General features: G+C 34.9%; 1 pseudogene across 1 annotated transcript; it reads left to right on the top strand.

Moving 5' to 3' along the window:
• Positions 1-1215: 1215 nt before the first annotated feature.
• LOC143601520 (protein NLP6-like) lies at positions 1216-4410 on the top strand (annotated as a pseudogene). Its single transcript, XR_013147671.1, has 2 exons — positions 1216-1263; positions 2677-4410. The product of XR_013147671.1 is annotated as a protein NLP6-like (transcript).
• Positions 4411-13704: the final 9294 nt, after the last annotated feature.

Below are 13704 nucleotides of genomic sequence, written 5' to 3'. Positions count from 1 at the left end.
AATGTGAAAAATAAATCGTAACCAATTTTTAAACCCTACTAGTTCATGATTAAATTCATCGATTTCAAATCCATTTTGATCAAATTCTGAACTCTTCGTTCTATCTCAACCAATTTTTAAACCCTAATCAGAACTTAAAGTATGAAATCTCTAAAGTCAAAAACCAAAATCAAAATAGAACGTCGTTGAACATCAAAAAATCTTCAAAATTCATCAGAAAATGATGATTTAAACAATCGAATTGATGTGTAGAAGAATTTAGATTCATCATTCAATTATAAAATTGTAGAAATAATACACTCAATTGAGCTCCAATTAGGGTTCAAAATATTATGTTTAAACATAATGAACAAAACTGAAGACACCGTGTACATTTAAACGTTCTAACCAAAACAAACACCTTTAAACGTTCATGTTTAGAAGTTTAGAACAAAAAGTTTAGAAGTTTAGGCTTAAATCTTATACATTCAAGGTTAAACTAAAACGTACAGGCTTAGAACCTAAAACGTTCAAGCTTAATCTTAAAACATTCCAATTTAAGAAAACCACCACTCAAACTCGAAATTGAACGATTGAAGCTCCAAATTGATGATTAACTGGAACGTTCTGACTAAAACGAACACCTTTAAATGTTCAATATTAGAAGTTCAGAACAAAAAGTTTAGAAGTTTAGGCTTAAATTTTATACATTAAGGTTGAACTAAAACATACATGCTTAGAACCTAAAACGTTCAAGTTTAATCTTAATAACTTCAAGGTTAAAACCCACCACTCAAACTAAAAATTGAAGCTTCAGATTGATGATTAATTGGATCAATTTCAAGGTTAATTGTTCAATTAGGTTCATCAATTTCAATTTTAATTTTATCAAAAGATAAACAAACATGTGAACAACAATTGACGATGATGTATGATGACTGTACGGTGGACGAAATCGTTATACGATGACGGATTGCTGAATGGTGACAGTGAAGGTGGACAGAATCGATGAGAGCAGTGGATCAAAGTTGATGAAATTTACAATGTTGTCATCGCGTGTTTTTTGAAATCGAAGGTGTAGGGAATCCCGTACGTAATGTACGATTAGAGATTATTACAAATTACAACATATTTAATTCATATGCAATTCAGATTTTGTTATAATCAATATCTTATACTTTCATACGCTTTTCTTATATTGTAAATTGTTTTTCCTTTTTTCTTTTTTTTATGCAGACGGTAAATTTGAGAACCCAGCAAGCATTTGATAGTCCTACACTAAATGTGAGTAAGATCTTTGTCAGAGACAAAGATGTACCCGAAACCTATTTCTTTCGAGTGGTACATTAATGCTTCAATCTTTCTCTTCAAATATCTATAAACTTTAACCATCAAATCAAAATAAAGTTAATAAATAATTATATTCAGAAAAAAAATTACAAATCATGTTATTAGAAAAGATAAAAATACTACATGTTGTTTACTATGATATCTAAACGCTTTATTACATCTTCGTTTTAACTTTACAACTCTTTTACTATTAAATAAATGCTTCAATCTTCGCAATGCATCAATCTGTTTGCGTAAATCAAGCTTTTTACAAGCTTCAATAAAAAATGTCTTTCAACAATCACTACAGCAGCCAGTAAAACTAGTGATAGTTTCGGGCTAACAAATAACAAAGATGTTTTCTTATTTTCTCATAATCTTACAAGATTAAATAGTATATTCAAGTTGACAAATCTTTGGACCTTTTCCATTACAGTGTATTTAAGTAGTGATCTTAAAATATATTAAAAATATACAGTATGACTCAAATTTCAAATGGGAAATTTCTCAAAATAGCCATTCCATAAATAGCCCAAGACCAAACAAAATATCAAAACTAGCCAAAAAATTCCGTCTGATCCAGCTAATTATGATCCGACCGAATTTTTGGACCTTTAAAATCGCGTCACGTGTCAACGTTTTTAATGGATCGGACCGAATTTGTTAAAATTTCGCCAGATCCGACTGAATTTTAGTAGGTCCGACTGAATTTTTCATATTCTATCTCTCAAACCCTAAAGCTCCATGACCAACCTTCATTTCCATCTCCATCTTTCTTATTTCTTCTCAAAATCAAGCAAATCAATAGTGTAAATCGCTTAGTTTTCATAGAGAACACAACCATAGTGTTCAATTTTACTCTATAACTCAAAATCAAAAACCCTCGAACTGAAAAATCTAGGGTTCGTCGGACAAATTAATAGTCGGATCCGACGGAAGCATGAACTGAACCGTTAGATCCGACTGTATTTTCCTCTGACGATTCATCCGGCTAATCGGCCGGCCAAAACCTGAAAACGTCAAATCCGACTGAACATCAAGCAACGTGGCGCGTCGTGATAGGCTACAAATTCCGACGGATCATGTATTGTTACGGTCGGATCCGACGGAATAATATGGCTAATTTGGGAATTTGGTTAATTTGGTCATGGCCTATAATTGGAAAAACTTGTGCAAAATGGCTATTTTAGGAAATTTCCCAATTTCAAACACATACAACACAAAAGAAAATCCATATGTCACTTGACATTGATACCTTGTGAACAAATCATGATCCACCCATTGTGACTGCAGTTTGATACTTTGTATAAGGATTTTGTTGAATCATTTTATCCTTCTGATTGTTTGTGAGATGTCTTTCGTGCACAGGTTCCTGATGAACGCCGGAAAATAGATCACAATAAAATCTACAGTATTCTGAAAACTGCATGTGACCTCCATAGTTTAGCACTTGCTCAGACATGGGCATTGTCCCAGCACACTAGTTTTGTTTCCCATGAAAAGGTTATACAGAAGAGCTGTAGTAGTTTTGACACTAGATGTATCGGAAAAGTCTGCATGTCCACAGTTTCTCTACCGTTCTATGTTAAAGACTTGCGCATGTGGCCTTTCTTGAAATTGTGTAGAGAACGACACCTGGAAAGGACCTGTGGCTTTGTTGGCAAGGCGTTATTAATCCACGGTTCATGTTTTTGTGAAGATGTAACCAAACTCAGTGAAGAAGAGTACCCTTTGGTCCACAATGCACGCATGAACCGGTTGACCAGCTGCTTTACAATCTTCTTGCGTAGCGTGGAAGCCAATGATAACTATGTGTTGAAGCCAATCAAAGACAGCAGACATGTACTGTACTTGGTGCAAACATTGAAGCAGAACTTTGAAATAGCTTCTGGCTTTCAACTGGGTGACACCTCGTGTATACATGTTGTTGGACTGCCTACAGAAGTCGGTATATCTTTAAGTACAATCCAAATATCATCAATCATAACAGAAAATAACAACAGACTTGAGATGGTTACATCAGATTCTGAGTCAGTCATGGTAAATATAAATAATAAAACCGAGTCTTCTGCAAACTTATCGAACGAATGGAAATCCAAACAAATTTATCCGGTGAATGATATTACACAACACGACTTTAATGTAGTTGATGCAAGAAAAAGCAACAAGTTGATTTCCTATCCTAGTGTGAGTACGCAGAAAACGAACGGTAACATTACTGATGCAGGTGGAAAAAACAAGAGTTTAAGGCAAGTCAGAAAACGTAAAACTGATTCTCTTACAATGGAAGCAGTTGAGAAACACGTTGAAAAACCAATAAATCAAGCAGCCCAGAGCCTCGGTGGCAAGTTCTCTTATGTGTTCATAGCTTTTGTAACTCTTCCTTTTTTCAATTTATTTGTTCTAATGATATTGGCCCCATTTGCTCTAATTTTGTTTTCAGTTAGCCGGTCTACATTGAAACGTTTTTGTCGAGAGCATGGTATGCCAAGCTGGCCATCGTCAATGCACAGCAAAAAAAGTGTTCCTATTACTGACTTAAAGCCATCACAAAAGTCATCGCCAAAGAAGAACTTGCAACTACGTATGGGTTATCTTTTGTTGTGATCCTTATGGTAAGGGTTAAGAGGTGGAGTTGTTCAACTAAACGACACGGCTTTTCAGGAAAGTGGTGGAGTTGTGGCAAACATACCTATCTACCTTCTACATCGGATTCTATATATCAAGCAGCGCACCTGCTGGTACGTTTGAGACGGTGGAGGAATAGGAATTCAATCAGCACAACAAAACCCATATATACACATGTTACAAATACAAAGACAGTGACCGTGAAGGCAACTTTCAAAGATGATATGATAAAGTTCCAGTTCCCTATTTCATCAGGCCTTTTGGAACTAGAACACGAAGTGACACGAAGGATTAAATTAAAAAGTAGAAGGCTTCGTTTAAAATACAAAGATGAAGACAATGACCTGATACTACTTGCTTGTGATGCAGACTTACACAATCTTCTATGGTTTACAACCGATCACGGTACTATCAAATTAATTATCCCTGATGAGTAATTATAAACAATCCTACTTCTTCAATGAAATTGATCACACAAATTGGCATATGGATGCATCCAGTATAGGCCATTATTATCAATAAAAGTTACACATGGCCCAAGAATACTATCCATCTAATTAAAGTATTCTGAAAACTTGATTGTGTGGAACTTGAGGTGTTATGTAACACCACGAAACCAACTCTTTAGCATTATAATATTAGTGTATCAGTTGCGTACCTGGATTGGAAATATAATTTATGTATTAGTGTATCAGTTGCGTACCTGGGGAGGCGGCACAACTTGTTGCCCGCTTACTTGCCTTTTTATTGTAATTGGATCCTTTTATTTTGTAAAAAAAATATATATATGAAATACAGTCTCTTTGTATCCTTATTTATGTATGCACCGGCATATTTTTATTTGATTATTATGGCCGATTTCTTTTACTTCTTTTATTTGGGCATTTGGGTGAGGGGCCACTGCACAATGGTACACAAATACAGTCTTAGATTACCATAAACAGAAGGTTCATGAGATTACCATGTTCATGTCTCTGCTAATTAGATGTTTATAAACATCTTTATTTGCCTAAGAACCTGCAGATATTTCAGGACAGATGTGTATTGATTGGTCCATAATCCCAGAACCAGCAAAACGAAGAAAAAAAAGAGTAAGATATACATCATTGTCAAAGTTATGACAATCTTAAAATAAGCTTTTGGTTAGATTACCTTATGACCTGAGTTCTCTACAGATTTACATTCCCTTCTTACCAATAGCAGCAAACCTTGAATTTCTATATACGGTTTAACTAACAGAAAGGTGAATAGTTATCTCACAATGTGCCAATTGACAGGTTTCATTTGTGGTTCTCTATATTCATAGGTTTCCCAAAACCAATGCATAGCAGATCGAAGTAATAATAAATTAATAATTCCCATATATTTTTCTCTAATGTTTTCTCATATTTGAAATCGTTAAAGAACGATAAACACGATAAAGAAGAAGAAATGCAGAAAAAGTGAATTTTATTATTTCAGAATCAATCATTACAAATTAAAAACAAACAAAATATATATACACAACAAACATAAACGGCGTATATGTGCATAACACGACGTATATGTAACATATACGCTCAACCCCCCCCCCCCCCCCCCGCTCTTCTCAAGTTGGAGGTTGAGAAAACCACAACTTGCATAGAAGCTCGTGAAAGTGAGGCCCGGTAAACTTTTTTAAAAATGTCAGCAAGTTGATCTTGTGTCTTCGTATGCACCAAAGTCACGAGGCCTTCTTGTAACTTCTCGCGAACAAAATGACAGTCAATTTCAATGTGCTTAGTCTGCTCATGAAAGACAGGATTCCTGGCAATATAAATTGCATATTGACTATCATATTTGAGTGTGACATGAGTAATGTTAGGAACATTAAACTCCGTGAGAAGTCTTGTCAACCAAGAAAGTTTGGCAGTCACTCATCGAAGAGATCGATACTCGCCTACAGCAAAGCTCAAAGAAACCGTAGGTTGCTTCTTAGACTTTCGAGAAATCGGAGAACCACCAAGAGAAATATAAATCTTACTGATCGATCGACGTATATAATTCACAAAAAGCCTGTAAGTCAAAAGAAGGATTGTTGTTGAAGATAATCCTTGAGATAAAGTTCCTTTGACAATTGAAGGAGTATGAAGCGCTGCATTCCAATGAGATATTCTCAGATCTTGCATGAATTGACTCAGAATTTGAACAACAAAAGTGATATCAGAGTGAGTAAGGTAATTAAGTTTACCAACAAGCTTCCAGTATTTTAATGGTTCGTCAAGAACAAGTCCCTTATGAGCTTTAAGCTGTAAACGATGAGGCAATGGAGAGTTGGTGATAGAAACATTAGAAGTGTCAAATTCAGAAAGCATGTCTTTAGCAAACTTGCGTTGACACATGATAAACCTTTAGTGGTGTAAAGAACCTTCATGTCCAAGAAATAATTGAGAGTTTCCAAATCTTTGATTTTGAAAGAAGAATACAAGAAACTCTTCAAATTGTTGTTCTCCTCCATATGGTTCCTAGTAACCAAAATATCATCAACATATACAGCAACATAGACCACCGACAACCCCATTTGAAAACAATGAATGATCATTTTGGGAACTTAGATAACCTCTTGATTTTATCGCAGAAGATAATTTCCCATAGCATTGGCGAGAAGCCTATTTCAAACCATATAAAGATTTTTGAAGTTTGAGCACCTGATTATGAGGAAGTTGCATACCAGGGATGGTATCATATAAATTTCATCATCCAGATCCCATGCATGAATGCATTGTTAACATCAAATTGAAAAAGAGGCCAACTTCTTTTACTAGCTACTATGACAAGACTGCGAATACTAGTCATCTTGATAACGGGTGAAATTGTCTCATTATAGTCAATCTCTTCTTTTTGAGTATCACCTCGGACAACTAATCTTGCTTTACAACGTTCAACAGTCACATCTGTTTGTGTTTGAGCGTAAACACCCATTTGCAATTAATTGCCTTCTTTCCAGAAGGACGATCAACAACAACCCAAGTATGAGTATTTTCAAGAGCTTGAAAATCCTTCTTCATAGCATCTTGCCATTCAGGAATGTCAGCAGCTTCATTATACGAACCGGGCTCATGTAAATCAAAAATTTCTTAAGTAAAAGATTTGCTGGAAAGAAGAATATGAGAAGAGGAACCAGATGTAGAAGAAGAGCAACAATTAGTGACAATGTGAAAACAGTAGTGATAATAATCAGAATGGTTACAAACATAATCATTCAAGTAGGAGAGTGGAATAGAAGTTCTTGAATATCTTTGAACATAGTAGGAATAGAATTAGAAGCAGGATCATCAAAGAATTGATTGATAAGATCAATGGATGGGAAAATGAATTTGTCTTTTGATTTGGTTATTAAGGGAAATAAAGCTTCAAAGAAAACAACATCTCTCGAAATAATAACCTTGTTTGTTTCAAGATCCTACAATCTGTAAGCTTTCTTGCCAAGAGGATAACCCAAGAAGACAAAAGGCACAACTCTGGGTGAAAATTTATCTCGTCCATGAGATAATGTAGAAGCATAGGAAAGACAACCAAAAGATTTCTTGTGATCATAAGAAGGAGCCTTTCCCGTTAAAACTTCATAAGGAGTTTTACTGTTGAAAATGTCAGTCAAAAACCGACTGATTAAATGTGTTGCTGTTAAAATACAATCACCCTAAAATTGGACCGGTAGTTTAGATTGAAACATAAGATCTCTTGTGGTCTCAAGCAAATGTTTATGTTTTCTCTAAACAACAACATTTTGTTGAGGCACATCCCTACAAGTGGTTTGATGAATACTACCTTTGCTCAAGAAATAAGCGATTTGTATAGAACCAGATCCAAGTTCAAAAGAATTATCGAATCTAATGCATTTTGCAGTAGTCCCAAATTGAGTGCTAACCATTTCAATGAACGATTGGAGAATGGGAAATGCATTCCTTTCGGTTGAAAGCAAATGTGTCCATGAATATATCTAAACCCATGGTAAGTAGCTATGTGATATGGTCCCCCAACATCAATATGAACTAGTTCAAAAATTTTACTAGTCGATGTGGTACTAGTGGAAAATGGAAATTTATGCTGTCATGCTTTGGAAAAAAAGGAACAATGATCAAGAGATTTCAAAGAAATATTATAAATGAAAGATAATTGTTTTAATTTGTAACTTGGTGAATGACCAAGTCTATTGTTGCAGGTTTCACAATTAACAACAGAATTACAAATTTTATATGAAACAAAAGAATTAACATGAAATTGCTTAGTGGCCTCGAGGAGACAAGACCATTAGCAGATCACCAAGAACCCGTGGCTTCTTCAGAAAAGGGCTCTGCAAAACACAAGTGTTTTTTATAGAAAAGAGCGATACCATAAGTATCAGAAAAAATAATATTGACACAGAGAAAAGATTATTTTTGTAATGTGACACGAAAAGAACTTTTGATAAAGAAATTTTATCAGTTAAAGGAACAATTCCATGTTGATGGACTGTTACAGATGTGTCATTATGAAGATTGATGAAAATATGATTTTTGAGAGAAGAAATGCTTGAAAACAAAGTTTGATCATGACACATATGATCATTAGCACCAATGTCAATGATCCATTTAGAATTAGATTTTGAAGAATTGCAAGACATTATACCTCTGAAAGATTCATGTTGATGGTTGTTGCACTGTTAGCAGCATAGGTAGTTGAAGACCCTGATTGAATTGCAATAAAGTCATAAAGTCATGATACTGTTGTTGAGTGATGCTTTGTTGATTAGACTAATATGATCGATCTTCCCTTGATCTTTAGCAAGGTTAGCAAACTTCTTTCCTTTGTTAGTCTTGTATTCTTTTGGGAAACCTATCAGCTTATACCACTTGTTCACTGAATGCCCATTTATCTTGCAATGAGTTCACACCAAAGTCCTTCTACTCTCCTCCATTCCTCCACTGACGGGACTCCCACTACTTACATGCATAGATGCAGAGGATTTAGTGAAATCAATGATGGTGTTAATCTCCTTTTGTTTCTCATCTTGAATTAGAATCTCATAAGCACAATTGATAGAAGAAAGAGGTTCAAAATGTTTATTCTAATCATGTTATAACTTGGATTAAGGCCAACAAGGAACTGAATTAGCCTTTGATCCTCATCTCTTTTAGCAAAAGCGTGAACAACACCACAAGTGCAAGAAGGAATGGTATTAGTTGCATTCAATTTGTCCCAGTTCGACTTCATTTTAGCAAAGTGAGTAGCAATATCACTACTACCTTGAGTGATTTGGCAAAGATTTTTTTTCAATTGATAAATCTTAGCACCATTTGCTTGACCATAACCAGAATTAAGCTCAATCCAAAGAATCTGAGTAGTTTCAGCATATATAACATTATCACGAATATCATGAGTGAGGGTGTTAAGAATCCATGAGATCATCACATCATTGCAACGTTTCCAAAAATTCAAGATGTGGTTCATTGACTGGCATGATCATAGTATTGTTGATGACTCTGAGCTTGTTTTTGGCTGAAACAGAAATCGTCATTGCTCTTTTTCAAGCTCCAAAACCGGTACCCGTCAAAGAATTTGGAAACAAAAATCATACCGGAATGATCTAAAGGATGAAGGTAAAGAGGATTAGAGGAATCAATGGTCATGTTTTGAACAACAGAATTGATCGAGGCTGCCATTAGAAAAACACAACAAAAACGAAACAGTAACTTGAAAGATACTTATGCGCCATATAACATATACGGCGTATAAGTCTACGATATACGCTCAAGGTAGCATATATGTTCAACATCTGTGTTGAAAGATTTACGCTAGGGATATGTGCCGTATAATTCCAAACTTATACGGCGTATAAACTGAAAAAGAGAATTTTGACAAAAACTGAGAGAAAAAGAAAAGACGAAGATCTGAAACTTTGAGAGAAAGTTTAGAAACAAGAATGTGAAAAAATTTGATGAAGAATGAATGGATAAAGCCTCTGAAAGGATGAAAATAGGTGGAAAATAAAAGAAATCTAAAGAGAGATTGAATGAGACGAACGAAAAAGATCATAAAATGATCCCAATCTAGAACAAAATAGAAGAATGATCACAAAATATCAGATGAATAAAAGAAAATCGGCAAGAAACCGATTAAGAAGAGCAGGACTAACAAACCATGCTCTGATACCATGAAATCGTTTAAGAACGATAAACACGATAAAGAAGAAGAAATGCAGAAAGAGAGAATATTATTATTTCAAAATCAATCATTACAAATGAAAAACAGACAAACTATATATACAATAAACGTATACGCCGTATATGTGTATAAAATATACGGTGTATATGTTATACACATATACGGCGTATATGTAACATATACGCTCACAAATTCGTTGATTTTGCTATTGTGTTCTTCTTACCAATATTTAGATGGCATGTTAACAATATCCTTATTTAAATTCAAAAGCTTTTATTTTTTTCAAGTTTCATGAAATTTAAAGAATTAAAACCATCTATGCCCTAGTTGATCATGTAGCCTGTTATGTCACAAGAGGTTGGATCAAATAAGTAGCCAATGCCTTGTTGATTTGAGCAAGCAACATGTTCTTTGCAATCTCAAAATCTATGACATTAGCTTTCATGAGATTTGTGTTTTAGGCAAACATGAGAGAGTTTAGTTCTGAATGGGTAAACATCCCACCAATGGCGTTTTGGACTATGTGCACTCTGATTTGTGGGATACTGCTTGAAAAAAATCATTCAGTGGCACAAGTTACTTCTTTTCGATCATAGATGACTACTATAGAAGGGTGTGTTATATGCTAGCAGTAACAAGAGTGATGCCTTTAATAAGTTCAAGGAGTAGAAGGTGTTCGTTAAGACACAAACTGATAAAAAAGAAAAAGTAAACAAATTGAGAACTAACAATGGGTTGGAGTTACGCAGTGCTCAGTTTAATCAGTTTTGCAAGTTTAATGGTATTGCAAGAAACCTGATTGTGCCTGGAACAACAACAAAATAATAGCCTGGTTGTTAGGTTGAGCAAGACAATTATTAAAAGGTTGAGGTGTATATAAGAAAGAATTTCCAAAGATTATTTGGGCAAAGGCTGCAGCAACCGCTGTTTACTTAATCAATAGGTTACCTTTAGCGGCCACAGAGATGAGACATGTAATGATACCGATAATATTAACGCGACCAATTGTAACGCCATAGGAATATCCCTTATCCGTCGTGGGATATGAGATGTTGTTGGTTCATAAATAATATCACGCCTCTCAAATCATCAACATGTTTTCAGCTTCATTGGCTAGTGCTCAGGTGGAAGTAATAGGATGGGTAACCTCGCGAGAAGTCTCCACCGGGGCAACCAAAAACAATTATGTGAGTTCCTGGTTGGGCTATCCATCGGGGGCATAGTGGACGATATTTGTGGTACGAGGGGTGGAATATTACGCGACACATGTGGAAATTTGGATTGAGCAAAATCAAGATTATAGTGGCTTGAGCATGGTTGGGTCACTTAGGCCCATGTGAGTCAGGGAAACTTGAGCCTAGATCCATAAAATGTGTGTTTTTAGGATATCCAAATGGTGCTAAGGGGTACATGTTGTGGAGATTGGATGATAATGGTGTGGGTAATAGTTAACATACATATAAAGTTTAAGGAAGTTGGTCTCTACAAAGATGCAATTGGCAGTGTTGTAAGTACCTCAAAGAGTCCCTTATTATATAGTGAGGGAGTTCATATTGATGTGGACCAACCAGGTTTAAAAGTTAAAGAGGTGGAATCAACCACAGACATTTATGGAATAAGTGAAAGTGAGCCTTGTCTTTTGTAGGGACAAAACTAAAAGACATTGTGTACCTCCTGTAAGTTATATGAATCATTAGGATATATTTGTAGTTGCCTTTGTAGCTCCAAAGAATGAGAGTGCATTTTAATCTTTGGCATATAAAGATACCATCAACTTAATTGATAAATTTAAATGGTGTAAGGCTATGGATGAAGAAACGGAGTCTCTTTATCAGAATGGCACTTGGGTGTTGGTCGATAAAACCAAAAAAGAAAAGTTGGTTTCTTGCAATGGACCAACAAAGTTTAAAAAGGTGTAAAAGAAGGTGAAGATTCAAGGTAATAGGCAATTAGTTGCCAAAGGGTTAACACAGAGGGTTGAGATTGACTACAATGAGATTTTCTCTCATGTTGTCAAACATACACCCATAGGAGTAATTTTATCTGTAGTTGCTTAAAGTTGGAGCAATTAATCATAAAAACTATATTTTCTTTACATAGTAATATGAAAGAACAATCTATTATGATGCAGCCTAAAGGTACTGAGGTGAAAAGGTGTGAAGATAAAAAATATCACTATATGCATTGAAGCAATCTCTAAGACAATTATATAAGAGGATTGATTATTATATGTGAATCTAGCAATGGATCACAAGAATTACCTATGATACTTTTGTTTATCATAGGGAATACCCCAGGGTTAGTTTTGTCTATTTGCTACTTTATGTAGATAAAATGTTAGTAGCCTACAAAGACAAAGGTGAAATTAAAAGATGCTAAGAAGATGTTGATGTTGGAGCTTATATGAAGGATGATGCACAGGCTAAACATCGTGTTTTTAACATCATGTGTTTTAGTTGTTTATTTCTTTAAACGGGATAACTTTGCGAGGATGTTTGTTTCTAGGTGATTGGATGATAATGGAACATTTGTAAGATTCTGAGAGTGGGGATTAAGCGAGTATCAAGGCGTTGGAAAACATGGGAAGTCCAAGCTATTCATAGGATTGAAAACAAAAGAAAATGGAGAAAAAATGGTTCAGGCGTAGCTACACCCTGCTGGGTGTATATGGGACGTAGCTATTTTTCTGGTCAAAATGTCAGCGCATAATTACCCTTACCCATAGTAGCTTACACTAAACACGAAATTATAATATATGTTGCGGATTTTGGGGGTATAAAAGCAAAAGTTTTAACCTAAGTCAAAAACACTTTTATCTCAACCGTTTTTAGAGCAATTTGGGAGCTATTTCACCATCTCCAACCCTCTCCGATCAAGATTTTTTAGAGCAATTTGGGAGCTATTTCACCATCTCTAGCCCTCTCAGATCAATATTTCTTCCATGATGATTCCATCCAACATTGTAACATTCGACTCTATCGAAGTAATAAATAAAGGACATTTTTTTATAATGGTGTGTTAATATTTATCTTATTTTAAATAGTACTCCATTCGCCCAATTAAAAGTGTCCACATTTCCTTTATTATTTGTCTCATTACAAATGTCCATTTTTAAAATTTATTAGCCAATTTTCAAGTTTTTCTCCTTAAACACACACAACTAACATTAATAAATAATATTTATGGACCCAATTTCCTAGGGCATTATTGTCAATTGGTAAGTAAATCAAGTAATCATTAAATCTACCTTGAACTTTGTGTTTTTCAAACCATGACACTTTAAATGGGACGGAGGGAGTAATAATTTGTGAGATGAGCTTAGAAATATTACACGGACTTAGGAGTGGTTATGGACCTAAGGTCCATGGGCTTAGCCTTTAAAGCACCTAAAACCCTAGATATGTATTCCATCTTTCACCTACACACTCAAAACACACACACTCCTTTCTCCATAACTTTGGATTCAAGATTCAACGCAAGATCCCACTTGTTTCATGTTCATTTATATCAAGCAACTAGAAATCGATCTAGATCAAGCTCGTTTAAGAATCAAGGCTAAGACGGATATCATTTTTAAGGTATGTTTCGAATAAAAGTTGGTCGGGT

This window comes from Bidens hawaiensis, unplaced genomic scaffold (assembly GCF_021521415.1).
Source record: "Bidens hawaiensis isolate Kalapana, Puna unplaced genomic scaffold, B.hawaiensis_p1.1 tig00056628_1, whole genome shotgun sequence".
NCBI lineage: Eukaryota > Viridiplantae > Streptophyta > Magnoliopsida > Asterales > Asteraceae > Bidens > Bidens hawaiensis.
This window is presented reverse-complemented; position numbering and strand designations above follow the sequence as displayed.